This window comes from Gymnodraco acuticeps, unplaced genomic scaffold (genome assembly GCF_902827175.1).
Source record: "Gymnodraco acuticeps unplaced genomic scaffold, fGymAcu1.1, whole genome shotgun sequence".
NCBI lineage: Eukaryota > Metazoa > Chordata > Actinopteri > Perciformes > Bathydraconidae > Gymnodraco > Gymnodraco acuticeps.
Window position 1 is genome coordinate 478,455 of NW_022990549.1, and position 26,477 is coordinate 504,931.

Below are 26,477 nucleotides of genomic sequence, written 5' to 3' on the forward strand. Positions count from 1 at the left end.
TTTACACATGCAGACTGGACGTTTCTGTTAAATGCCACACACTGCAGGAATGTCAGAAAGAATCCAAAGTATTCAGTTTGCATCCAAAATACACTGATAATAAGATGAGTGTGATTACTGAGACTCCTGTTAATCGTAATGAACTAAAGTCTGAGAGGGAAACAGGATTCATTCTCCCAGATCCTGGAACATTTTAAGAAGTGACGAGAGACAGAAAATCACAGGTTTCCCTACAGAGTTTAAACTCTACACTGACCTCCCCCCCTGTCCGAACTCTCCCACTGCTTTCCTGCCATTATGCAACTGAAGCCAAAGCCTCCTCCCTCCCTCCCTCCCTCCCTCCCTCCCTCCTGTTCAAACAAACAGCCTCTCCTCTGTCAGCTGGGATTTATCTCACAGAACATGAAGAAATGTTGAGCCCCAAAGTCTGTATTCAGAGGAGTTTAGATCAAGTCTCAGAGAACACCAGATTCTTAGGAACATTTCATGACTAAAAAGAGGTCTTTGTGACAGGGTTTTGTTTTGGGTTTTGTCCCATTCCTATAGGTTTGTGTGCATGTAAATGGTCTGCAAATGCTACAATCCATTTGTTCTCTCCAGAGGGAGTTTCTGTCCCACACACTGACTGTAATGCCTCCATTGGACTCCTTTGTTTACTTCTTTAATATAGTGACATCATTATGTAACACTCACACTTCTATTGGCTGGCTCTCCAACACGTTGTACGTGATAGGCGAAGGGGCGGGACATCTCTAACGGTTGACCAATCACAACATAGCCATCCAGATAACCAATCTGAGACATGAAACAATTAAATGTTGCATACTGAAATGTTTATCAAAATGAGGCATTATCGTATTAAATATGTGATAATTTGCATATCCAGGAAGGAAATGTGAACAATGATTGGTTCATTTTGTAGTCAAAAGATACTTACAGTTTTTAAAATCTTGTTGCATGACTTAGTAAACCATTACACTGTCAACAGACCAACATATGGATGGAAAATAATGCTCTATAAATGATGCTGTGATTTGTGAACACAGCCATAAGGCACTTTCACTTTTCCCAGTATAGTTCCGAAAATGTGCGTTCACACCAAAAAAATCCGGAACTAGAACTTAGTTCATGAGAACCTTTCCACCCCATTTTCAGTCCCTGCTAGAGAGCAGGGACTTTCATGGGAGACAAAGGTTCCCATTTCAGATTGGCAGAATGCAAACCACGCCCCGTAAAACTCCCAAAAAGTGTTGTGAAGCCGCCATTTTATTTGCTGGCATTAGCATTATTAGCATTAGCCCAGCGCACCAACGGAGAGAGACTAACTTATGGCAACACAAAAGAAAACATGGGAGCGGTGGAGATGAGGAGGTGTCGGCGTTCTGGCGATTTATGCGGAAGGCTTCAGTAGAAGCTGCTGGGACTCCCAGCAGCTTCTACTGAAGCCAATCCCCAACTCCGGGGACTTCGGCTGGCAGTATACGCCATGAAGTGGTTTGCGGCCTGCCAGTAAACCCAAAGCAGAAGAAGAAGAAGTGACGTCAGCGGCTTCATTTGCCTAATCCTCCCCCAGGGACTTATTCCGGTGTGAACACGATCTGCTCTTTAGTTCTGATGAACTATGTTCTCATGAACTAAGTACGGCAAAGTACTTGGTGTGAAAGCGCCTATAGATAAAGTTAGTAAAATAACCTTCTGAATGTTGTTTTTCTATGTTTTCTTTCAAATAGTCTAAAAAAAGACTGTTATGGAGGCTAAATAGCGCCAAATATCAAATTTGACCGGTGCGATTCAGTGTTTCTTCTCGAGTATTCTAGGTCACCAACTTTCCCTCGACTTTCCAGGAAAACATTGCTCATGACAGAAACAGCTCTCAGCATAAATACTTTGGAGGGCAAATCTTCAACATATATCCCAACGCAGCAGCCAAATGGCTCCAGGATAAATGTGATATTCTCAGATAAACAGAACAATTATTCCCTCATATCCATTTGTGAATGGCCGCTGTGTGCGAGCAGACAGATGGGCGATTGTGTTCCAGACGCCTGGGAACACTCCACACTGACAACACGTTGAGGAGCGAGGCTCTCATGCAATCAGACAATTTAATGAAGTTAGGCCCTAATTTCCCCGGCAGAGATACATGGAGGAGGAGGAGGAAGGAGAGAAAGGAGTCTTTTCTCTCCTCTCATTACTGTCGACGTGACCTTCAGACAGAAAGACACACTTTAACATGAAACCTGAACTCCCCATGAACCACACACAGCAGGAGAATCCAGGTTAAAGTTCACAGGACTCAGATTCTGCCTCCCACTGAAGTCAGGAGGAGGAGGAGGAGGAGGAGGAGGAGGAGGAGGAGGAGGAGGAGGAGGAGGAGGGAGGAGGAGGAGGAGGAGGAGGAGGAGGAGGAGGAGACGAGGAAAAACAGAAAAAAGTCAAAAGAAGAGACGAAATTGAAGAAGAAGATGTGGATACGATTACCAAGCTATTTAAAAAAGGGACAAACTGGTAGACTGAAAATGACATCACTTGACTGGAATGCACCCTTCAAAAACTAGGAAATTACAACACATATTTGAAACACTTTTGATATCCTTGACCTATATGCAATATGAAATTACCAATCTTTTAAGCACAGCAGCTTAACTTTCCTATAACGTTTAATCACGGCATTTCTTTAGGTCTAAATTGAAGGCACTTTTTGTTCAACATCCGTGCACGACAACATGATTTAGGCTAGAGAAGGAAAGGTGGTTACTCGTATAAAAAAGGTCAAACTTGCACATCATAACACTGTGCAGATTAACATTGAGGACACTGTACTTTTGGCAATGAACGCTGGTAGTGGATATTCATCTGAGATGCAGAATCGCCCAAAATGGCATGAAGTTCTCAACATACTGGACTGTAACATGCTGTGGACATCAGTATCATATCAGTTCACTTATTAGGTATAAGCATCCGTTTCCAGAGATAGAAATTGCATCCTAAATATACCTCTCAATGGAAGATTTTCCACCCTAACAACAGAAGTAGATTGAAATAAAATATTCAGACGGCCTGATATTGGTGAGAAAATAAAGATTTTATGGAGAAAAAACGCTCATAGTAACAGAGAAAAAAGGAAAATATAGATTCTCTATTTAATTGGAAACGAGTATAATGCAGATCACTGAGTGGGCGTCCGTGGGCGAAAGCAATGAACACACACACACACACACTCTCGCGCTCTCACACAACACAAATAGACCGACATTTTGTGTCCAGTGAGAGAGTTAGAGGTAGATGGAAGAGGAGTAGTGATGAAGACGAGGGTTTAATGGTTGCTCCTCAGGGATCAGATAGCCTCCTTTTGCTGCACTTCCAGAGGAGAGCACTATCTCTGCATCTTTCTGCATCTCACGCATTACACTGACCACATCACAACAGAAACACCAGAGCACCTAAAGGAGTCCGTATACATCTTTTTCAAAACAAAATAAGGGAGTAGTGAGCTTTTGAAATGACTGCAGAACCATACAATCCAACCTACTTTATGACTTGGCACGGTATGTCTACATAACTGTTATATCTGGACTAAAACTAATGATTTTTAGCATTATAAATTAATGGTTTGGTTAATGAAATGTCATAAAATAGCGAAAAATGTCCATTTGAGGTTCTGAAAGTCCAAAGGAGGCCTTTAATTCCAAAGGTATTCAATTTAAAATAATTTAAGGATGCAAATAGCATTTAAAGACATGTTTCTTACTTGAATTGTTATGTAAAATGACCTAAATATAAGTAAATATGATAAGCTTTGATTATTGCGTGGTGCTTACAAAGAACTCCATTACCCAGAATACCTTGTTGACAAGTGGTAACCACAACTTCAAGAAAAATAACTCAACATAAGAGGATGAAGCAAGAGAGGAAAAACAAGTGGAGATGGGACTACAGACGAGAAGAGATTAAACACATTAGAGAGGGAATGCATGAGGAAAGATGGAGAGAAGGAATGTGAGGAGGAAGGAAGGGAAGAAGGGGTCAGACGGCAGGAGGAGGAAAGAAACACTCGAGATAAACAGCGCCGGTCAAGAGGACCCTTCAGGAGTCGAGTGTTTGCCGCAGACATCACGGCTTTATTGAACTAAACAGCACTTAACACTCTCTCTGCGTCGTCACGTACAACTTTATAAACTCTGACCCTATTCTGCTTTCATTCAAAAAGGATGTATGATCATTATCAGGTTCATATCAGTATGTAGTGTCTCTACTTTAAAGAGTTCTCTCCTGCTGATGTTCAGGTTTATACCAGTATGTAGTGTCTCTACTTTAAAGAGTCCTCTCCTGCTGATGTTCAGGTGTATATCAGTATGTAGTGTCTCTACTTTAAAGAGTCCTCTCCTGCTGATGTTCAGGTGTATATCAGTATGTAGTGTCTCTACTTTAAAGAGCGCTCTTCCTGCTGATGGTTCAGGGGGTATAATCAGTATGTATGTGATCTCTACTTAAAAAGAAGTCCGCTCTCCTGCTGATGTTCAAGGGTGTAATATCAGATATGTAGTGTCTCTACTTTAAGATCCTCTCCTGCTGATGTCAGTGTATTCAGTATTAGTGTCTCTTCTACTAAAGAGCGCCCCCTCCGCTGATGTCAGGGTATATAGTATGTAGTGCCTCTACTTTAAAGCATTCCTCTCCTGCTGATGTTTCAGGGGGTATATCAGTATGTAGTGTCCTCTACTTTCAAGAAGTCCTCTCCTGCTGATGTTCATGTGTAAATATCAAGTATGTAGTGTCCCTCTACTTTAAACGAGTCGCCTCTCCTGCTGATGTTCAGGTGGTAATACTCAGTATGTCAGTGTCTCTAACTTTAAAGAGTCCTACTCTGCGGATGTTCAGAGGTGTATATCACAGTATGGTAGTGTCCTCTACTTTAAAGCAGTTCCCTCTTCCCTGCTGATGTTCAGGTCGTATATTCAGTATGTAGTTTCCTCCTACTTCTAAAGAGTACCTCTCCTGGCTGATGTTCCAGAGGTGTATATCAGTATGTAGTGTATCTACTTTAAAAGAGTCCTCTCCTGCTGATGTTCAGGTGTATATCAGTATGTAGTGTCTCTACTTTAAAGAGTCCTCTCCTGCTGATGTTCAGGTGTATATCAGTATGTAGAGTCTCTACTTTAAAGAGTCCTCTCCTGCTGATGTTCAGGTGTATATCAGTATGTAGTGTCTCTACTTTAAAGAGTCCTCTCCTGCTGATGTTCAGGTGTATATCAGTATGTAGAGTCTCTACTTTAAAGAGTCCTCTCCTGCTGATGTTCAGGTTCATATCAGTATGTAGTGTCTCTACTTTAAAGAGTCCTCTCCTGCTGATGTTCAGGTTCATATCAGTATGTAGTGTCTCTACTTTAAAGAGTCCTCTCCTGCTGATGTTCAGGTTCATATCAGTATGTAGTGTCTCTACTGGGACATGTCTTCATGCTTTAATGTTCAAAAAGCTCTTTATTGTTCTCATACTGCCTGTTCACCTCTTTTCACCCTCTGTCTGAAAGCAGGGACTCTTTAAAATAAGTCAGATGTTTCATTACATGAACAGGAAACAGCAGAGACAGTGGCAGGAAGTGAACTTTTAGTAAAGCTTGAGGAAAATGTTCATATAAATCATAATAGATTGAATGTTTTTACATGTATATTGATGTTTGTTGGCTACTTCAATGTAATAACAAGTGCTGTTTTCCAGGGGAAATTGTTACGCTGAGGTTGATCTTGATATATCTGACTAAATACTGTATTTGCTATGAGAAATACAACAACAACAACAACAACAACAACAACAACAACAACAACAACTACTACTACTACTACTACTACTACTAGGGCTGCCAGATTTTGAGGTTAGCTCCAAAACATGAACATTGCAGAAGACTGAAACTAAAATAATTATTTTTCCTAAGAGAAACATTACCAGCATCTATTTTGTTAATTGATTTATCGTTTTTATTTCAAAAATAAATGCCTCCTTATTGAAGGTATTTCCTGATTTTGTTGTCATCCCTAATTGTAAATAATAATAATAATTCAAATGTTGGGTAATTTGACTTTTGGTCAAACTAAACAAGACTTTAAAGGGGACCTATGATGCAAAATTCACTTTTGTATGTCTTTTATACATCAACACGTGTCCCCGGTGCGTCGGGGAACTCACGCAGCGTCAGAAAATAAAACCCTCTCTCTTTTCCTCCGTACCCAAATCTCTAAAAACGGGGAACAACGGAGCTGATCCAGATTTGCGTCCGATATGACGTAATATCTGAAATGTGGACCCACGGCCCAATCAGAAACGTTGCTATCAGAAACAATGCCCGACTGTTTTGGACGTAATATGGTCGGTGTTTACATTAGCATCGCTAACACTCAGAGCTAACCTGTACTGGAGAGCATGTGTGTGAAGAAGCAGGAAGTAGAAAGGAACTCACCTTGTGGTATAACCGGCAAGAGAGAAAGCCTTTGAGCTCCATACTGTTTCAGATCCTTGATAATCCATGATATGGCGTTTCATCACGGCAGCATTTAGTTTAGACAGTAGCTGCCGGGTCCCGCATGAGCTCAACCCCCTTAGCTTTATACCCCAAATCAGCACTTTTGAAACAGGAAGTGAAATAGAGGGATATGAGGCATGGCTAGAATGGGTGATCTGTTTGGTCTTTTAAGCAAAACACTTCATAGACATGTTTTTTATATATTTATATATATCTGAGACCTATGCTATTGCCTAAACATAGCATGATAGGTGACCTTTAAAAAACATCAAACTTGGCTCTGTGAAGATGAGTGTTATGTGTTTGTGCCCTGATCAGGCGCTCCTAGTGTGATGTGTCATGTCTAGCTGTAGTTTCCTGTTATGGTTTTGTAGTCCTTATCGTTTCCCCTCCAGGTGTACCCATTTGTAATTAACCCAGGTGTGTCTTGTCTCGTCATTACCTCATGTATAAGTATTCTGCCTTCCCCTTTGTCTGGTACTGATCCTGTCTGTGCAGTATGTGTTCTTGTCTGTCATTACTTTATATTTCCTTTGTTCAACCATGGTGGTAATTATTAATTAAATTATTTTTTTGATTACTTCGGCTACCGTCTCCTTTATTATGTTGCCTTGACTCGACATTGAGCCTGCTAACAGTCAATGGTAACGTAATATGGGGGCTCGTGCCAAACTGATTTGAGCAGGAATTTGGTGGTGGCCGCTGAGCTTAGTCCACGCTTTGAATTATGGTTGACAGTGTCGTGTGTGTGGCTCATGTTTTATACCCTCTTGGTAAATAATTCTCCAATAAGGAGCGTTTTCATCCAGCTAGGGCAGCTGGACCATTTTCTATGGTTCCTTCCTTCGCCTGGTAGACATACCGTCTATGCTGGTCGGGGTAGTAGGAAGACCCTGTCAGGCTCCTCCTAGGCCGGCGTATGTCAGCTAGTTAGTTATATAGGGGGTCTGATAGTGAGGGATGGAAACGTTTAAGGGATGGGCTTTAGGTTTTTTTTTTTTTAACACACAACAGTTGTTAATCTCCTGCGAATAATTTTGAGTGTGGATGCTTCAGAAGGTCATACCGGTGCTCTTCTCTATTTAGTGTATAGCGGTAGGGGAGCGGTGGCGAGAGTTATTAAGAACAGACTGTACAGACGTGTAGGGTGAAGCCGGTTTTTTTTTTGTGTGTGTATATGTTAATTGGTTGGTCGTATATGCTGGTGGAAGTGGGGTTGGTTCTTTAGTTTCTTCCTCCCCCGGTGCGACGGTACTAGGGCAGGTATGCCTGTGAAGGTATGTGAGTTTGTGGCTAGGCCAACGGTCAACTTGTTGGGCTTGTGCACTAAGGAGGCATTACCCATTAAACAGCACGCGTATCGCGTGAATCCATATAAGCGGGCGCGGTTACAGAAAGAGGTGGAATACATGCTCACTAACAATATCGCTGAGCCCAGTTTCAGCCCATGGAGCTCGCCGTGCTTATTGGTTGATAAGTCAGACAAGACAGATAGGTTTTGTACGGATTTTCGCCGGGTAAATAACGTGACTAGGCCTGATAGTTTTCCATTGCCCAAAATGGAGGACTGTGTCGACAGGGTGGGGAGTGCGTGTTATGTAACCAAGCTGGATTTGCTGAAAGGATACTGGCAGGTGCCACTTACGGATCGCGCTAAACTAATTTCTGCGTTCGTGACACCTGACAGTTTCCTGCAATATACGGTAATGCCGTTTTGTGAGGCCTACCTCGATGACCTCGTCATCTATTCTAATGATTGGGAGGGGCACATGGTTAGTTTGCGGGAAGTTTTTGACCGGCTTGGTCAGGCAAACTTGACCCTAAACCTGGCCAAGTGCGAGTTTGGCAGGGCGACCGTCACCTATCTTGGCAAGGTAGTGGGGCGGGGGGAGGTCCACCCTGTCCACTCCAAGGTGGAGGCGATACTTGGCTTTCCAGAGCCTGCTACACGTCGGGACCTCCGGTGTTTTCTGGGGATGACGGGGTATTATAGGGGTTTTTGCAGGGATTTCTCAGCAGTAGCTTCTCCCCTCACGGATCTCTTGAGCCCGAAGATCCCATTTCAGTTGACGCCTAGGTGCACTTTTGCGTTTCAGCAATTAAAGTCCATCCTGGTCAGTGCTCCTGTCCTCGCAGCGCCTGTGTTCACAAAGCCTTTCAAGTTGGCTGTGGATGCTAGTGAGCTGGGCGCAGGCGCGGTGCTTCTGCAGGACGATGACGGGGGTATAGAACATCCGGTGTCGTATTTTTCAAAAAAGTTTCATATACACCAGTGGCGCTATTCGACAATTGAAAAGGAGGCATTGGCCTTGATTTTGGCTCTCTCCCATTTCGAGGTGTATGTCGGTTCATCCCAGGTACCGATTAAAATATACACCGACCACAACCCGTTGGTCTTTATAGGCAGGAGGCGGAATTCGAACCAGCGGCTAATGCGCTGGAGCCTTTTCCTGCAGGCCTTTGATGTTGACGTGGTTCATGTCAAGGGCAAGGACAATGTGTTGGCTGACGCGCTATCACGACTGTAGTCAGGGGGGGGGGGTGCTATTTATCCATGGGGTGGTGTGGGGGTTATGGCCGTCCATACCGGTGCTGTTAGTACAATTCGTATTTTTTATTGTGCTGACAGTATTATTGTTTCTTGTTTCCTTCTTCTGTTTATGTTCATTCCCCCATTTCGCCTTGGGGTTATGGACATAAAGTTGGGTGTGGGGGCGTTATGTGTTTGTGCCCTGATCAGGTGCTCCTAGTGTGATGTGTCATGTCTAGCTGTAGTTTCCTGTTATGGTTTTGTAGTCCTTATCGTTTCCCCTCCAGGTGTACCCATTTGTAATTAACCCAGGTGTGTCTTGTCTCGTCATTACCTCATGTATAAGTATTCTGCCTTCCCCTTTGTCTGGTGCTGATCCTGTCTGTGCAGTATGTGTTCTTGTCTGTCATTACTTTATATTTCCTTTGTTCAACCATGGTGGTAATTATTAATTAAATTCTTTTTTTGATTACTTCGGCTACCGTCTCCTTTATTATGTTGCCTTGACATTGAGCCTGCTAACAGTCAATGGTAACGTAATAATGAGATTATAATCATTAAGTGTTTCATGGACTGAATGATTGTCAAAAAGACATACTATCTTCAATTGAATCTGTAATGAAAATATTCTAGATGCAACTCTACAAAATACTTTTATTTTGACAAATATGAAGACATTTCCACCATAAATTGATGCAGAAACACTCTAATTGGCATATAAAAATCTACCAAAATTGTTGTTGGAAATGTTCCCCCTCCCACCATGTTGAGGCAAAACGTACTACACCAGTTCTAAAAGTGCTGTGCTCCATTTTCCTCTGGAGAATGTTTTATTACATAAAACAGAATGAATATTTTATGGCGTTACAGGAGGCGGTCTTTGTTTCAGGTCAGGTGGTCCTCTTCTAAAATGGGAATAAGAAAAGCTTTTATTTGTGCTTTGTGTGTAAGAAAAGTGTTCTCTCATTTGCTCTGTTACAGAAGTGTTAACTCAAGGAGAGGTAATACCACATTAGTCCTTACTGAGGAAAAGGATCTGGCTTTTAGTGCAAGAACCCTGAACGCCTCAAATAAATTAGATCATAAATAGAAAGTATTTGTACTGTAAGAAGTCTTTAATGCGGTCAGTAGACTTTAGTTAACATGGAGCCATAAAGACAGAAATAAAGTAGACAGGGTGTGTGTGTGTGTGTGTGTGTGTGTGTGTGTGTGTGTGTGTGTGTGTTCATATCCATAGAGAACTGGTTGTTCTCTCTGATAGAAGCAGGAGGGATCAGAGGAAGGAGGGTGGAGCGCCTGGGACAGAGCCAATGAGAGGGGGGGAGAAAAAGGCATGTAGGTGGGAGGAAAGGATGATAAAGACGAGAAAAAGGGTGTGAAAGAGAGTAAAAAGGATTCAAAGTGACTTCAGTCTGTGGACTATGCATCTGACAAAGCTTTTGAATTTTTATCCCCTCCATTAAAGAGGTGATATTCTGCATTTTCAGGTGTATATCAGTATGTAGTGTCTCTACTTTAAAGGGTCCTCTCCTGCTGATGTTCAGGTGTATATCAGTATGTAGTGTCTCTACTTTAAAGAGTCCTCTCCTGCTGATGTTCAGGTGTATATCAGTATGTAGTGTCTCTACTTTAAAGAGTCCTCTCCTGCTGATGTTCAGGTGCATATCAGTATGTAGAGTCTCTACTTTAAAGAGTCCTCTCCTGCTGATGTTCAGGTGTATATCAGTATGTAGAGTCTCTACTTTAAAGAGCTCTCTCTCTCTCTCTCTCTCTCTCAACACGTCATGCTCTTGCACATCTTGCTTTCCTCCCACTCCTTTCCTCCTCTTCCTCTCTCCACCCTGCAGTCTTCAGTCATAATCTTCAATGACGGCTAACAAGAGACACACCCACCGTAGGAAAAACCACATGACCCTCAGCACCAGATGTGTCGCACCAGATCTCACGCGCATGCGCGACCGTCCCTGCAGATGTTGCAGAGAAACGTTTCCTCTTCGTCTCTTCTTTATTTGTTCTGTTATCTGACCCGTCCCCTTCTTTGTTATTGAAGCTTATACAGTATGCCTGGTGAACTACACTTAAACACAGCTTCGGAAAAAATGAGGAGATCACTGCGAAGTTTGCAGAGATATACTGTATGGGTTTCAGTAAAGTGACATTTTCTTTTCTTTTTTTTGAAACTACTTACAACAATCTCCTTATTTGCATTAAATTCAAAGGTACTGTATGTTTGTTTGACCTTACTGTCTGTAAGAAATATGTTTTGAATTCTGAGCAAAGTCAATAAATAATTTAAATGACCAAATTCAATAAAATAAATTAAATGCTTCTGTGAAATATACAGTTGTTTTACATTACTGGCTGCTACTTCACTACTTTCATATGTTCACTTACTTATATAAAGTTACTTATTCTTACTATGGTCGTTTCCTTATTACATCTAATTTTATATGTGCTGTGTGCATTATTTAATATGTTAGAGACCATTTTGCCCTTGAACCAATAAAGCATGTCTGACTCCAAATGGAAACAATATTAACTAAATGTGCCCCGAGGAATATCAGGTAAACACTCCATTTCCCTGCAGCCTCAGTCCAACACACACACACCTCCTCCCTCTCCAGATTTAAAGGGGTTGGCTGTGTCGTCATGGCGATACATCCCATCATCTCGTCCTGGCCAGCTGCCAGCAGACACTTTCACTCTCCAACCCCGGCTCATGTTGCAGTGCATTGTGGGATGTCAGATCTAATCTATTCAACAGGACGCGCATATGTGTGTATGAGAGTCTGTTTATGAGAGTGTGTGTGTTCACAGTCACTGTAGTTCTTTTGTTCCAGTGTGTGTGTGTTTCCTGTTACAGTGGGATCAAACACATTCCTCCACAGCGCAGGTTACAGACCCTCCGCCCACCCGTCGCTCTGACTTACCTGCCTGTGTGTCTGCTCTCAGATAAATAAAGTTGATATCTTACCTTTATAAAGTATTTTTTCTACATTATGTCATTTGCACCGTTTTATTTCTTAAAAACATTATTGGAGGAGAGTAGGACTTCAGATTTTCATGCGAGGCTGTAGCTGTTTTGAAAAAGCCTTTAAATCTTATGAAATAAAAGTTCACAAACTACATTTAAAAAAGGTTTCTTTCAACAAATTAGTATTTTAAAAACTAAGATTATAGAGTGTTGTGAGTTGATGCTGAATCTTGCCGTGAAAAGACAATTAAAAACGAGCAAAATCCTAATCAGCACTAAATATGTTATGAATGATTACAGCTAGACAACATGGAGGAGGTGAACTGAGCCACAAGAGACGGTGTGTGTGTGTATGCGTGTGTGGATTGGGTCAAGGACATGTGACCCCTCCCCCAACATGTCCAATGTCAGCAAACTCATTTCCCATGATGCCGAGTGTGTCAGTGGGTATTTGAGGGTTAAAAAAATACGCTGGTGTAAATCTCCCTAAAGTCCCTCAGCGTGCGCACACACCACACACACACACACCGCACACACACACACACACACACACACACACTACACATGTGTAAGTGGTATATGATGTCAGCACGGGTCGAGTTACACCTCCGCCCCGGAGAAGAGAGGGGTGGAGGTCAGAGTGAGGTAATCCTCTATCGTCATAGCAACACTGAAAGAAAGAAAAAAAAAGGTAGCTGAAATGAAATTCTGCCAAAAATGTGATCGGATCCAGGAAACCATGAAAGACGATCTCCCTGTGGGTCGCAGAAACTATTCATTGATTAATCGTTTGAGCAGAGCCCAATGGGATGTCTTCAATTGTCTCGTTTGGTACAGACAACAGTTAGAAAATATTCAGTAACAAATTAGATTCAAGTGTGAAAAGCAGCAAATCCTCACATAAAAAGTTGTTTAACTTAAATATGGTGGAAATGATTATGAAAAGCAGCTCTAAGATCAGCTAATACGTGTGACATTTAGTAAGACTGTTTTGTCGAGTACGGTTTCCAAGTTCAAGGATTAGTCCCTATACAAATTCCAGTGCCACGATTTTGTTTAAGATAAAACCGTTTTGCCCTCCATATAAACACTAAGTAGATACATCCACTGTTCGCAATGTTTGTTTTGCAGCCACTTGTGTTCTTAAAATCATGCACAAAAGCTCTCAGTGTAAACAAATAGCCACAACAAACAGAAAGGAAGATAAACTATTTTAAGTTAGGATAGTTTGCTTTAACAATGAGTGAACACAGCCTCAGATCTCAGACTCTCTGCAGCTCCAGAGGCGGCGTCCATCTTTCTGCTAATCACTCATTTCCTCTCCGAACCCGCCCTCACTTCAACAGCAGCACCAGGGTGTGCACCAAATGTATCTTTATGAACAATCAAAACTATAACAGGCCGTTCTCACACACTGTTCCAATCTGTACCTATCTGCGTCAAGTAATGCACTTTATTCAAATATATATGTCCATTGCATAATAGTCAACTACTACTTTAACCCAGACGACTGAAAGCTGTTTCTGTCCCGATTGTTACGTAACTTAGGGACTTAAATCGCTTTCTAAAGCCAACCTTAATTTCCTGTTTAGACAGAAGTTTATTTTGAAAAGGCTGCATGCAGGTAAAGATCGGGAATTGGCACTTAGTGTTGGACATTTTTCGGAGAAAGCACGAAAAATGAAGCATAACTTTGTATATGAACATATGAGAATACACACACACACACACACACACACACAGCTGAAACAGACCCCTGATTCACCTTTAACTGAATCCATTTAGTCCGTTGTCCTTTGAACTCCATTGTCATGCATTTCCCATAATGCCAAGGAAGCTGGCCCTGCCCTACATCCTACACACACAGCAGATGGTGGCGTGTCGTCTGACCACATCTGGAAGCCTCAAACATTTCATCTATCAGGAATGTGTGTGTGTGTATGTGTGCGTGTGCGTGTGTGTGTGTGTGTGTTGCAGAGAAACGCCTTTGGCTACATGGAAATCAAATTAAATGGAGTTCTGCTGAAGGTCAACGTAGAGTGCATCATTGTGGCGTGTGTCTGTGTGTCTGTATTGTTCCATCTGACAGTAACGTAAACACATGTGGACAATACATCATATTACTTTTGCTGTCCAACAGACACACACACGTCTCAGTGTGATAAGTGTATGGACGTGACTAATAACCACTGAGAGTGTGTGTGTGTGTGTGTGTGTGTGTGTGTGTGTGTGTGTGTGTGTGTGTGTGTGTGTGTGTGTGTGTGTGTGTGTCTCTTAAATATGGAAATGTGCTGCGTTCTCCATTTAACATCATATATGAAGTGAATATTTTGGACGTTTGCACCAACACCACAAGATATTTGTTTATGTTCAGGTTCATATTTTGTGTGAGATGTGTACATGCTTAACTGTTCAAAGTTTCTGACATTAAATAGACCAAACCATTAACCAATTGATCGAGAAAACAATCCGTACAGTACATACTCGGTCAAAAAGCAACCTGATTTAATCACTTCTCTGTCTTCCCACCCCTCTCAGGTTTTGCTGCATCATGCCACGTCTGTTAAACTAATTAAGCAGCAGCTCAAAGTGCTCAAATAGGGAAGAACAGGTAGTTTGGCGAGAAACCTGGTCTGCTAGAAACACTCTGCATCCATCAGGAAAAACACCCCGAAATCTGAGCAGAAAGCCTTTAAGGAAACGTTCCTGCTGCAAATCAGCGCTGACTCGTCATAAACACTCGGTTCTCATTTGTTATTTATGAGAGATCGCGGGTGTGTAACTGTAGCTCATGTGTTTTCTTACTTTGATGGAAATGTACATGACCGTTAAAGAGCAAAGCATCTTTCATGATCAGTTAGACGTTTTGTAATCTTCTAAAAAACCTGCATATGTGATCACTTATGAGAGCAAGAGACTAAGGTGGATCTTAAACCTCGATACATCAGTCACACCAACGCAACTCCGGTTCAAGCTCCATGCTAGAGCTTTTCAGGTTCAGAACCGGCTCTTCGGTTTAGCTTCGGCTCTTTTCACACTGCCCAGAGTCCGACTGGTGCTCACAGCTGACACCGACAACAATGGCCGATTGTGCTCCAGCTTCCTCTGTACCTCTTCGGAAGACCAGATTCCCAGTGGGTAGCTGGTCTCTTCAGTGGACCACTGCTGCTTGTTAAGTTTCTCCATCGTTGTGTACAAACTGGATAAAACGCCGGCTTCTTGTTGTTGTTCAGGAGTTGATCCCGCCCCTGCCCCTGCCCCCGCCTCGACGTAAGCGTGACGTATACAGTGCTTTTGCTCTAGCCGGACAATTTTTTGGTGCTTGAAACGAACCGGATTCGGAGCTAAGAGGCTGCTCCGCTGCGGTGTGAAGAGGAAAACCCGGTGCTTTTCAAGCTCCAGCTCCGAACCGGCCCTGAAACACCGTTGGTGTGAATGAGGTATCGGATACAATTTCAGAGTCTTCATGGGAGTTTTGTTGCAGCTTTGAAAAAGGGACTATTCATCGAGCTCAATTTAGAGTGTGTTTGACTCCCACTGAGGTTTAACCTGTTCACCCCGACGTAACCCAGCTATGTAAACACACACACACACACACACTGAAAAGAAGCAGAATCACAAATAGACAGTTTAAACATGCCATGCTCCACTGTTATCTAGGAGTGTGTTTGGGTGTTTTGGTAAACAGAGTATTGTGTAAGCTCCTGAATTTCTACTTAAAAAGGTCCCACAATCATCTTGTCCAAACTACTTTAAAGAGGAAAAGACTCAAAAGCTTTCTTGCTTTGAGGTGACTTATCAAAGTCTGATAACTATCCATAGAATAAATGACAACATGTCCAAAAAGGAATGTCTGTTTTTGGCTAATCTTCACACTGATACCATACAATACCAGACATGTAGCGTTAGACACTACCCAACACTACGGTATAAACCAGACTCTTACAGCTATAGTGTACCGAAAATGTAGATGTCCAATAATTCCCTCTTAAATACTTATATTGCGCCTTCAAACAACAGGAGTCCAACTTCAAACTACAAAGACTACATTTGAGACCCAATAAAAGTGAGCTGACCGCTGGCTGCATTAGCTATTAGCTAACAGCTAACAGCTAACAGCTAACGACTAACAGCTAACGACTAACAGCTAACGGCTGATGACTAATGTTAACAAGCTCATCTCCTGCTAATTTCAACACAAAGTCATCATGGAAAAATAGGGTTTGTCCCATTGATGTATCCATACTGACTTTACGGTGTCCTTTAAAATATTTTTGCTACAAGGGCCTCTCGGGGAAGATCTCGGTTCATCCCAAATACATTTTCTATAGTCAATGGGAAGCCTGCATTACTGTAGAAAATCAAGTACCGTCCCACTTTGAGAATGTGTCATTGAAATCGCCACAAAAACTAAGAGCAGATAATGTGCTGAAGAGCTGCAGGATAAACCAGTGAGTGGTCAAGATAACTGATTGATTTGGATGTAATGAAAGCTGCAGTGTGTTGCAGTCGTGGTTAGGGCTGCTTTTATTTTTTAAATTAATTTTTTTATTGGTTTTTCAGTTGAATTATACTTAAAGTTCAGGGTAATCAACTGTTAAAAACATACTGTTCACATTTTTTTTTCAATAAATGGATGTTTTCAAAGTAAATGGATAATCGTGATATCAATTATTGACCCAAATAATCGAGATTATGATTTTTGCCATAATCGAGCAGCCCTAGTCGGTGGTATATTTAGAGGAATTTAGAGGAAGCCTCACCACTGGGAAAACCATCCTCCTCCTCCTCCTCCTCCTCCTCCTCCTCCTCCTCCTCCTCCTCCTCCTCCTCCTCCTCCTCCTCCTCCTCCTCCTCCTCCTCCTCCTCCTCCTCCTCCTCCTCCTCCTCCTCCTCCTCCTCCTCCTCCTCCTCCTCCTCCTCCTCCTCCTCCTCCTCCTCCTCCTCCTCCTCCTCCTCCTCCTCCTCCTCCTCCTCCTCCTCCTCCTCCTCCTCCTCCTCCTCCTCCTCCTCCTCCTCCTCCTCCTCCTCCTCCTCCTCCTCCTCCTCCTCCTCCTCCTCCTCCTCCTCCTCCTCCTCCTCCTCCTCACCGCTTCCACTTCCTATCTGCTGGACCTTTTCCAGAACATTCCTCCCTCCATCCCGGGAATGATTCTAGGCTGGTATGTTTTACTCCTATCCTCCTCCTCTTCTCCTGCGTTTGTTTTGGCACCTGATTTACTCAAACTACTCCTTTCCCTCCGGACCATCTCCCTCTCCCACATGTCTCCCCCCTCGCCTCCGTCACTCTCCCTCCTCATCCTCAGGTGCCTCATGAAGAAGTTCACCTCCTTTCATACTTTAACTTCTCTGTTTTAAAATACACATCCAAAAAAGGTATTTAGGATGCAAGTCATGGACATTTGAGGAGAAATGGGGAAAGAAGGAGGATATTAAGGGTAGGACAAAGGAAAGAAAGAAGTCAAATGTGTGTGTTTGAGAGGAAGTAAGGGTGGCTAAAGAAATATAGAGGGATGAAGGTGAGGAGAAATAAGGGCGTGAGAGTGAAGAAGGGAGCGTCTGCAGGACGAGAAAGGACCACACACACACACACACACACACACACACACACACACACACACACACACACACACACACACACACACACACACACACACACACACACACACACCACACACACACACACACACACACACACACACACACACACACCACACACACACACACACACACCACACACACACACACACACACACACACACACACACACATAACCCCCAGTCTTTAATCACCTGTCAATCAAACCACAGAGGGACTTTGACGCCCACTTTCTTTAGATTAAGTTTTCATTCAACGCCAAGTAAGCTAGGAATCTCAAAGCCTCAATATTAAGGGATTCAGACCCCATTTACACGGGAACGTTGGCGTTTACGCATCGAATTCGCTTTCAAAAAAGTCTTCCGTTCACACGCATTCGGCTCATTTAACGTGTCAGCTCACACGAGACCACTGGAGACGCTGTAGTACATATACGGGCCTGTAAGTGGCGCTGTACTTCCGCCACAAAATACACCAAAAGCAGCGAAGAAGACCCCCGAGCATGGTTGCCCTTCTGTTTAGGCCCCGCGGTGGATTTAGTAACATGTAGTTCTCCATGTCCACTTGTTGCTGATGGTTGTGGTAGAGGAGCTGTAGATGTTGCACTAACATCTGTAGCATGGTCAGTAGCTACTGACCATGCTACAGCAGGGAGCAGCAGAGGTGGGGAGAGGCGGGGCTATGGCTCATCGTTATCAGGAAATGATCGTATAGGACGTACACACGGAGCCGTTTGGTCCCCTAGAGCGTTCCGGTTGCAGATCTATCCACCGTGGGATCCGTTGCGGGGTCCGTTTCCGCGGTTCCGTTACGGCCACGTGAACGAACGGGCTATACGCGAGAGAAAAGTAGCAGATACAACCGTTTCGTTCTCGTGTCAACACCGCCTTACTCTTTTTTTGGGCAAATGAAAACCGCACAAATGTTTTTTAAAAAAACGAAAAGTGTTTCTCAACAATCTTGGCTTTGACTATTGATGAAAGTGTGATTGTGCTGTTAGACGTTTGACAAACAGAAAACAAGTTGCGCTATGTGTCCTGATTTTAAGAAAAATATGTCCATGGAGCAAATATGGGTTGATTAATTAATCCTAAAGTAATTTTTAGCCTTTCTATAATGAGATGATCTAATACTTTCCAATGTATTATTAATAGAAACAGGTGGACAAATAATCTGAACTTTTTCTTGGGACAAAATCTTTTCCCCCACTCCTTCTTTGGAGTAGAAACGTTTTTAAATATTATGGAGGACGGGTACTTTAAAGAGTCGTCTGTGTTGTTTTAAAATCTGTCCGTATGGATCTTGTCCTTATCTGCAAACCACATCTAAATAACCTGAACGCAGCTCCACTTTAAATGTGTGTCTTTCATGGCGTCCTCTGTTAAACCTGACTCTTCACACAGAGGTGGATCAAAGACCAGATTTAAAAGCTTCATTTTCTTTCTTCATGGTGTTTCTGATCACATGACACACACACTCTTTCAACAAAGTTCTGCACCATTTAATACAGACACACACACGTGTATAGAAGTGTTCACCAGAGAGTTAGAACAAACTCCAAAGACAAAGAAGACAAAGACAGAGAAAAAGCTGAAGACAAACAGAAAGCCTGCGGGGCAGAAGAGACACTTTGGATTGACGACGTGACTTTAGAGAAAGCTTCAACAACAACGAGTCCATCTGTGGAGCATTTCCTGCAGAAGACTTCCAGAATAATTCAACAGGAATGGGACACACACACACACACACACACACACACACACACACACTACACAGCACACGACACCACACACACACACACACACACACACCACACACACACACACATCACACACACACACACACCACACACACACACACCACACACACACACACACACACACACACACACACACACCACACACACACACACACACACACACACACACACACACACACACACACACACCACACACACACACACACACACACACACACACACACACACACACACACACACACACACACACACACACACACCACACACACACACACACACACACACACACACACACACACACACACACACACACAACAAAAAGTAGCCAAACTTTGAGCAGCCTCAGCATCTATCTGAGCAAAGTCAACAAGATTCTGACCAGACTTCAAATGACGGTCAAATATACAATGGGATCGTTTTTATAGTCAATCAAGAAGCTTCAAACATGTTTATCGAGTGGTTGCAAATGTGAAGCCAATTAGTCAAAAATAGTTAATTTTGCACTCTAGCTGCAAAGATTAGATCCAACTATTTGTAGTTTTTAAAGCATTTTAATACAAAAATGTCAGGAAACGCCACGTTCAGACTGTAAATGATGGAGATTTCATGACTTTCTCTGTTTTATAATACATTAAAGTGTATTTCTTTGGGCTTTAAAGACATCATCTTGGACTTTAAGAAACTGGGAAGGATTTGTCACTATTTTATGACATTATAGACCAAAATGACGATAGATAATCAAAAGAATGGTTTGATATGGATCAGATATTTAACAGCAGCTTTAGGGTTATTGCTAAATCTCCACTAGCCGTTCAAAGGGCTTAAAATATTGTCTTCGAATGAACATATTTCAGTGTTAGCTTTTCCATAGCTTTAAGTATGTCTTAATGCGCATGTACATACAGACTGTATCCACTGAGAGGTTTCATTATGCAATATAAATCTGAAGTCCTCTGTGTGCTCCTTCCTCTCGCTCTGATGAAATGCGACATGAGCCCTTCAGGTTAATATTAGCCTGGTATTAAAATGATGAAGCTGAAGAGCTCAGGACGCGGCCGTCTGCTATCGGAGGCGCCGGCTGCAGCACAGCCCATCATTTACAGCTGAAACCTCGCTCTGCATCACACAGCAGACCTGCTTCATCATCACCAGCCAGGGGGGTTTAGTGAAGGAGAGAAAAAGTTTGAGCCAAATAACAGCCAACAGCATCGATTCCCTTCATCCCTCCCTGCAGATCACTGAGCGTCAAACTGACCGAGGGGATGTGATTTGATAAATGCATAGCTTCATGGAACAATCAGAGGAAACGGGTCCAGACAATGTTGTTTAAAAGATGCTGCATAAAGCATTTTGTGTTCCTTGAAGTGAAACCACATTTCCCATAAACCCTGCTGCGCCCGGTTCTCGCTACCATCCGTTTGTGGCTCTGCTCCATTTCATCTAAACAGCCTGTAAACACAAACAGCAGACCTGCATTCCGACCACGTCAGCGAACGCCCCACGGAGAATAACGGCAAGAGTTTTTAGAAAAGGTACGATGCAGAGTTCCTGTAGTATTATTAACAGAGGAATATGGCTGAATGTGGGAGGTTGCTCAACGTGTATATCCAAGAAGTGACATTAAAGTGATATAAGATGTATCTTCAGTCAACCGAATGTGCTTTATTGTGATAGTAAAGTCAAAGGGTGTTTTTAAAGTAATAAAGCGCCGTTAGCGTCTCCAGAGGGAGCCGCGTGACGTCTGATAAACGGCCGAGTGATGTCATTGAGTGCAACAAGTTTGAACATTGAAAAGAATATGAAGTAAGGGTTAGAAAGAAGTGAAATCATTGCTGCAGGATACTTCAGCTGCTACTAGGATCATACATCACCATCTCAGATCAGACTGTAGGAGGTTGAGATGCATTATGGGTAATGTAGCCACCAGGTTTTAATGTGTGGAATAAAAATCATGATGTCTGCAGTTCTGCTGCTTTGATTTGTGTGTTTTAATGAAACGCCAAATGTGTAAAGTAGTTACTTGAGTTATTGTGTAAGGTATACAAAAACGTAGGTATCCAACACAAAAACGAAAAGGCATTCAGACAGTACAGACATCCGCCAAATGCTCTGTCTTGTAATAGTAATTCAATTGAAAGATAATGTGTCTATCCGCCCCAAAGTCGAATGGGCTCTTCCTCGGCCCATGCGATACCCTGCCAGCAAGTTGAATGAAAATGGGGCAGTAGATTTTCAATAATCCTGCTGACAAGCAAACAATCCTTAAAAAGATATCCTCCATGTAAGAATTTCAAACAATACAGACAAAAGTCATGTGACAGAAAGCATACCAGTAAGTCCTTCATCTGTGTTACTTTAGTATGAGTTAACTTCGAGGTGAACAATCTTGTTTTCATTGGCAATGACTCCAACATGTGTCGCTTACATTTAAACTGCAGAAGGAACTTAAAGCTTTGATTTGAAAGGACATTTTGGAGATGCATGTTCTGAGAAGATGTTAAAGTTAACACATAGATTTTGTCTTAACACATCACCTCTGACCTTCTCCAGATTCACTGCAAACACTACTGGTGTTTAACATTTGAATCTGATTTAGATTCAAAGGAGTAAGCATTACTATATCATTCTAGTTTTACCGCAGTGTGTTGTGAAAGCAGCAGGAGAACAAGCAGACACCTCACTGTGACTTTGAAAGGCTCCAGTCAACAAGTTGCCAAATGTTTCTGGTTGCTGCATCAAAGAAGTAGAGAGGAAGGGTGGTGGAGGAGGGAGGAGGGAGGAGGGAGGAGGGAGGAGGGAGGAGGGAGGAGGGAGAGGGAGGAGGGAGGAGGGAGGAGGGAGGGGACAATTATAAGAGAAAAGCTGAGGAAGAGGAATCTGGAGAAGGACAGGGAGCAACATGAGCCAAAGATTGAGGAAAGGAGAAAGTGTCAAATGAGAAAAAACTGGGTGGGAAGGAATAAGAAGACGTCAGATTAGAGAAGGAACAGAGGAGGGGGAGAAATGAAGAAGGGGAGGGAGGAGGAGAGAGTCCATCCATGCTGTATCTGATTACATAATTGCTCTATAGGATCTGAAACGGGGTCTGCGCAACAAAAAAATGCCTCAGAGCAGCGTTCGTTATACTGTCACAGAAAGTCCACCGTGACCTTAGAATACACTCAAATCTGCCAAATCACTGCGGGGACTCATCCAATCTAACAAAATGTGCACGAAGATCACACAAATCTGGTTATTTACAACCACAGTAAGCTCAAATAGATCCAAATATGCCAACTCACTGCTGGAATATCAACCCAAAGAGAAAATATAAGGTAAAACTACCAAATATCACAACAAGCAGGTTATTTACAACCACAGTGACCTTAAAATACACCCTGAAATCTGCCAAATCACTGCCAAACTACTAAAAGCTGCACAAAGATCCAATTAATCTGGTTATTTACAACCACAGGAGCGGTTTAGTCAATTTTGGGATCAGTTTAAACTACAAAAATAAAGATTTGTGTTGTTACAAGGAGACTAAAATGCACCACAAAGTAGAGAGAAGGTCACTGAGCGTCCCTGTAGATATTACAGGAGCATTGTGGAATATTCTAGTGTTTTTGCTCTGGAGTTGAGGTCAGCAGAAACGACCACGCCTGCACAAACACCATCTTCATCAACTCCATCTCCTGGCATCAACACATCGATGAGAGAGGTAAAAACATAGAGATCTGCTGAGTTCACCAAAACACAAGCAGCAGTGGCGCACTAAATCCAAAACACACACACATCCAAAAACACACACTAACACAACTTCAAAACACGATGGAGAGATTCAGGCTAAAGCAGGGACACACAGCCCGGAGAAGAGGCTCTCTGCTTGGCCTCTTTTGGCACCAACAGCCCGCTGATGCACCACCATGATGGTGTGCGGCTTTAATTGGAGGATTAAACAATCAACACGAGACAGCAGCTATCACGCGATTTGGGAGCCACACATACATACACACACACATACACGCACACGCACACACACACACACACACATGCATGCATGCATACATACATACAGTCGTCGTGGATGTGAATGCTCCCCCCATCCGCACAATGAAACAAAATCCGTGTAAGGCTGCCTGCGGATGAAGTGAAAACAGGCGGTGAATGGAAGAAGCAGAGGCCGGCTTCACTCACCTGTAGGCCGGGGAGAAGCGCAGAGGAGTCCCGCTCGGAGTGAAGGACGGTGGGGCTGCTTGGAGCGAAAACAACGCAGGAGCACAGAGTTCTGAAATCCACCAATCCTCCTCCTCCTCCTCCTCCTCTTCTTCATCATCACCCCGCCCCCCCCCCTCAGCTGCCTCTCTCTCAGCCCGGACTGCATCGACGGTGCACTCGGTTTACTCACCGGGCAGCACGAGGGGGGCGGAGCTACACTGTGAATGCTTCCAAAGTGAGGGTGTAATAGTTTATTTGGGATATTGAAAATTTGCAAAGCAAGCAATAAATGTTTACTTTGATCTGTGTTTGAATATTTCATTGGTCCGTATTTCATTTTTTTATATGAATTAGGATATTTGGAATTGAGATAATCGCTCCATTTAAGAATAAAATAAAATATAAAATGAAGTAAACATATTTGTACAAACATAAGAGAATAAAGTAAAGGGTGCACACTGTAATAAAGTTATCTAAATAATAAAACTAAATTGTTTTTAAATGTTATAATTGCTATTAATTATAGCATATAGCTGTTTGCATTAAATATTGATCGCTTTCATATCTGTGAAATATCAAAGCGTTATGGTCCATTCCTTTCTTGTATGTTTTCTTTATTGTCAAATACGTGTCAGGGACTGTGGATAAAATGTGCCTGTTTGGCTAAATCTGTGCATTGGTGCTTAAAACAAATAAACATAAGGTTGCAGTTGGAAAACACACAGAGAGTCAGAACAAACAATCTAATACTGTCTAATGTTATTCATAACTAAACATATCGTAACCTAGAATTTGATCCAAAACTACTGCACTATGAAACAGACAGAAATATAGTTGGCCCATTAAAAAGTCAAAATCTGTTCCACCATCTGTTAATATTCTTCTAGTGCAGGGTGCCCACATTTCCCCCCGATGTTATTGCATTATTATTAATAATACTGTCCTGTTTTTCATTCTTACCCTGTTGCTGCTAAACTACTGAATTTCCCGACGGGGATTAATAAAGATCCATCTTATCTTATCTTAAGACCCATTGCATTTTGTCCATTGTATTCATATTAACTTCTTACTGTATTATGCGTAATACATTTACTATATTGTTTAGTTGTACCCTAATCATACTGTGTACTTTTTTTGTATCAGATGCTAAACTGCATGTTGTTGTCGTAGTAAACTAACTATAGCAATAAAGTTGAATATAATATCTATTTAATTAAAAAACTTTTTTTTTAAAAACACAAAATAGATAATAAGACTGTTGGTTGAAAAATAGGAAGTAAAAGTGACAATGCATAATTTGGGTTCATCTGTACTACTGGATTGTCTCCGCTCCTCAAGGCTGCAGTGGAGTTTAAATGAAGCGCTCCCAGAGTCTGAGTGAGAGGCGGAGATTCAGCCAGCAGTCAGGAGGGGGAGGGGGGAGGGGGGAGGGGGGAGGAGGGAGGGGGGGGGGGTCTGCAGAGAGAGAGTGATGCCAAACACAAAAGTTGGGGATCTAACGGAATTAATCTATAAAGAAAATAACATTTAGTGATATAAATATATATATCTCACAACTGTGGTGTTACATGTTTGAGTTTGTGGAGACCCTTCTCATTTTCCTCCATTTAAACAACCACTGACTGAAGACTAAGGGGGTCGGTTTAGTTTCTCCATGAGGAAGGGGGGAGGGTGGGAGCTTTTGGGGTTCCTCCCCCGGGTTTAATCTGGGCCATCAAACATTTCATTTCCTGCATGCTGAGGATTTGTTCTGCATCAAATAACAGTACAAAGGAAATTACAACATTCAAGCGCCAGATATAAAATACATAATAATAAGTTATTTGAATACAATACAACACTAAAGCAGCCAAAAAGTAATCAAGTGGAGAAAAAACATATAACAAAAACACAGCATTTAACCCTCCTGTTGTCTTCGGGTCAAATCTGACCGATTTGCTACTTTCATCAATCATAACTTTTTGGTTTTACATTCGATTGCATTAAGGCTTCATGATATCCTTCACAGTAGACAATTGAACATATTAAATTGTTGATCACCACTTTCATTGAATTTTGGATGATTTAGTGAACTTTGTAACACCATGGTGTTCCCGGTCTGACCGCCATAAAGAAAAGGAATTAGTAACCATCCAGATCAGATAAAACACACACACACACACACTCTAGATGTGTGTGTCCCCCTTATGTGCCCATCCCCCACATGGATCACACCTGGCACACGCAATACATGTTCAGTGTCTGTTCTTTGTGTATCATGCAGTTTTTCATGTATACCAGTAGTCTGATGCAATATGTACAGTTTGAAAGGGTGTTAAAAGACATTTGGTGGTGATTAATGGTTTTTGTGTTAATGTAATAGCAGTTAAAACAGGACCGGTCAAATTTGGCCGCGAACACCAAAGTAAGGGGGGAACGAAGACAATAGGAGGGTTAACAGATGCAATGAAGAACAAATCAACACTTTAACAAATGTATGTATGAGTGATTCACATAAAAGGTGAATAAGGTCAATACAATACCATGCAGTCAGTCTTTAATTCTGTGTATCGTCCAGATCAAGAGTCAGATATCTTTATTAAAATAATCATTTATAAAGTATATTAAAAATGCAACTAATTAGCATATTTTCCCGCTTCATACAAATGTACAGATATGTCAGATATACATACACGATATATTCGTTATGTATTCTCCCGTAGATCAAATTACATTACTTGTATTTAATATTACCCCCGCCGAGTCAGTTCACTTGTGGAAAGTTCATACATATGACACTGATTTATAAATGCTTTTTAATTAATTTGTATTAAAAACAACTACCACCCACTCTAACTCTGACTGTTGCTTCCAGGGGTGCGGGGGATTCAGATGTTCTACATATTGATGTCCCCTGTCCTC

General features: G+C 42.2%; 1 protein-coding gene across 1 annotated transcript in view; it reads right to left on the reverse strand.

Annotated features, from left to right (window-relative positions):
- sptbn1 (spectrin, beta, non-erythrocytic 1) overlaps positions 1 to 23,686 on the reverse strand; it is a 116,755-nt gene extending 93,069 nt beyond the window's left edge. Inside the window, exon 1 of the mRNA XM_034227378.1 lies at positions 23,556 to 23,686. The gene's annotated coding sequence lies outside the window, so the exon portion shown is untranslated. The remainder of the gene's footprint in view (positions 1 to 23,555) is intronic.
- Between the last annotated feature and the right edge of the window lie 2,791 nt (positions 23,687 to 26,477).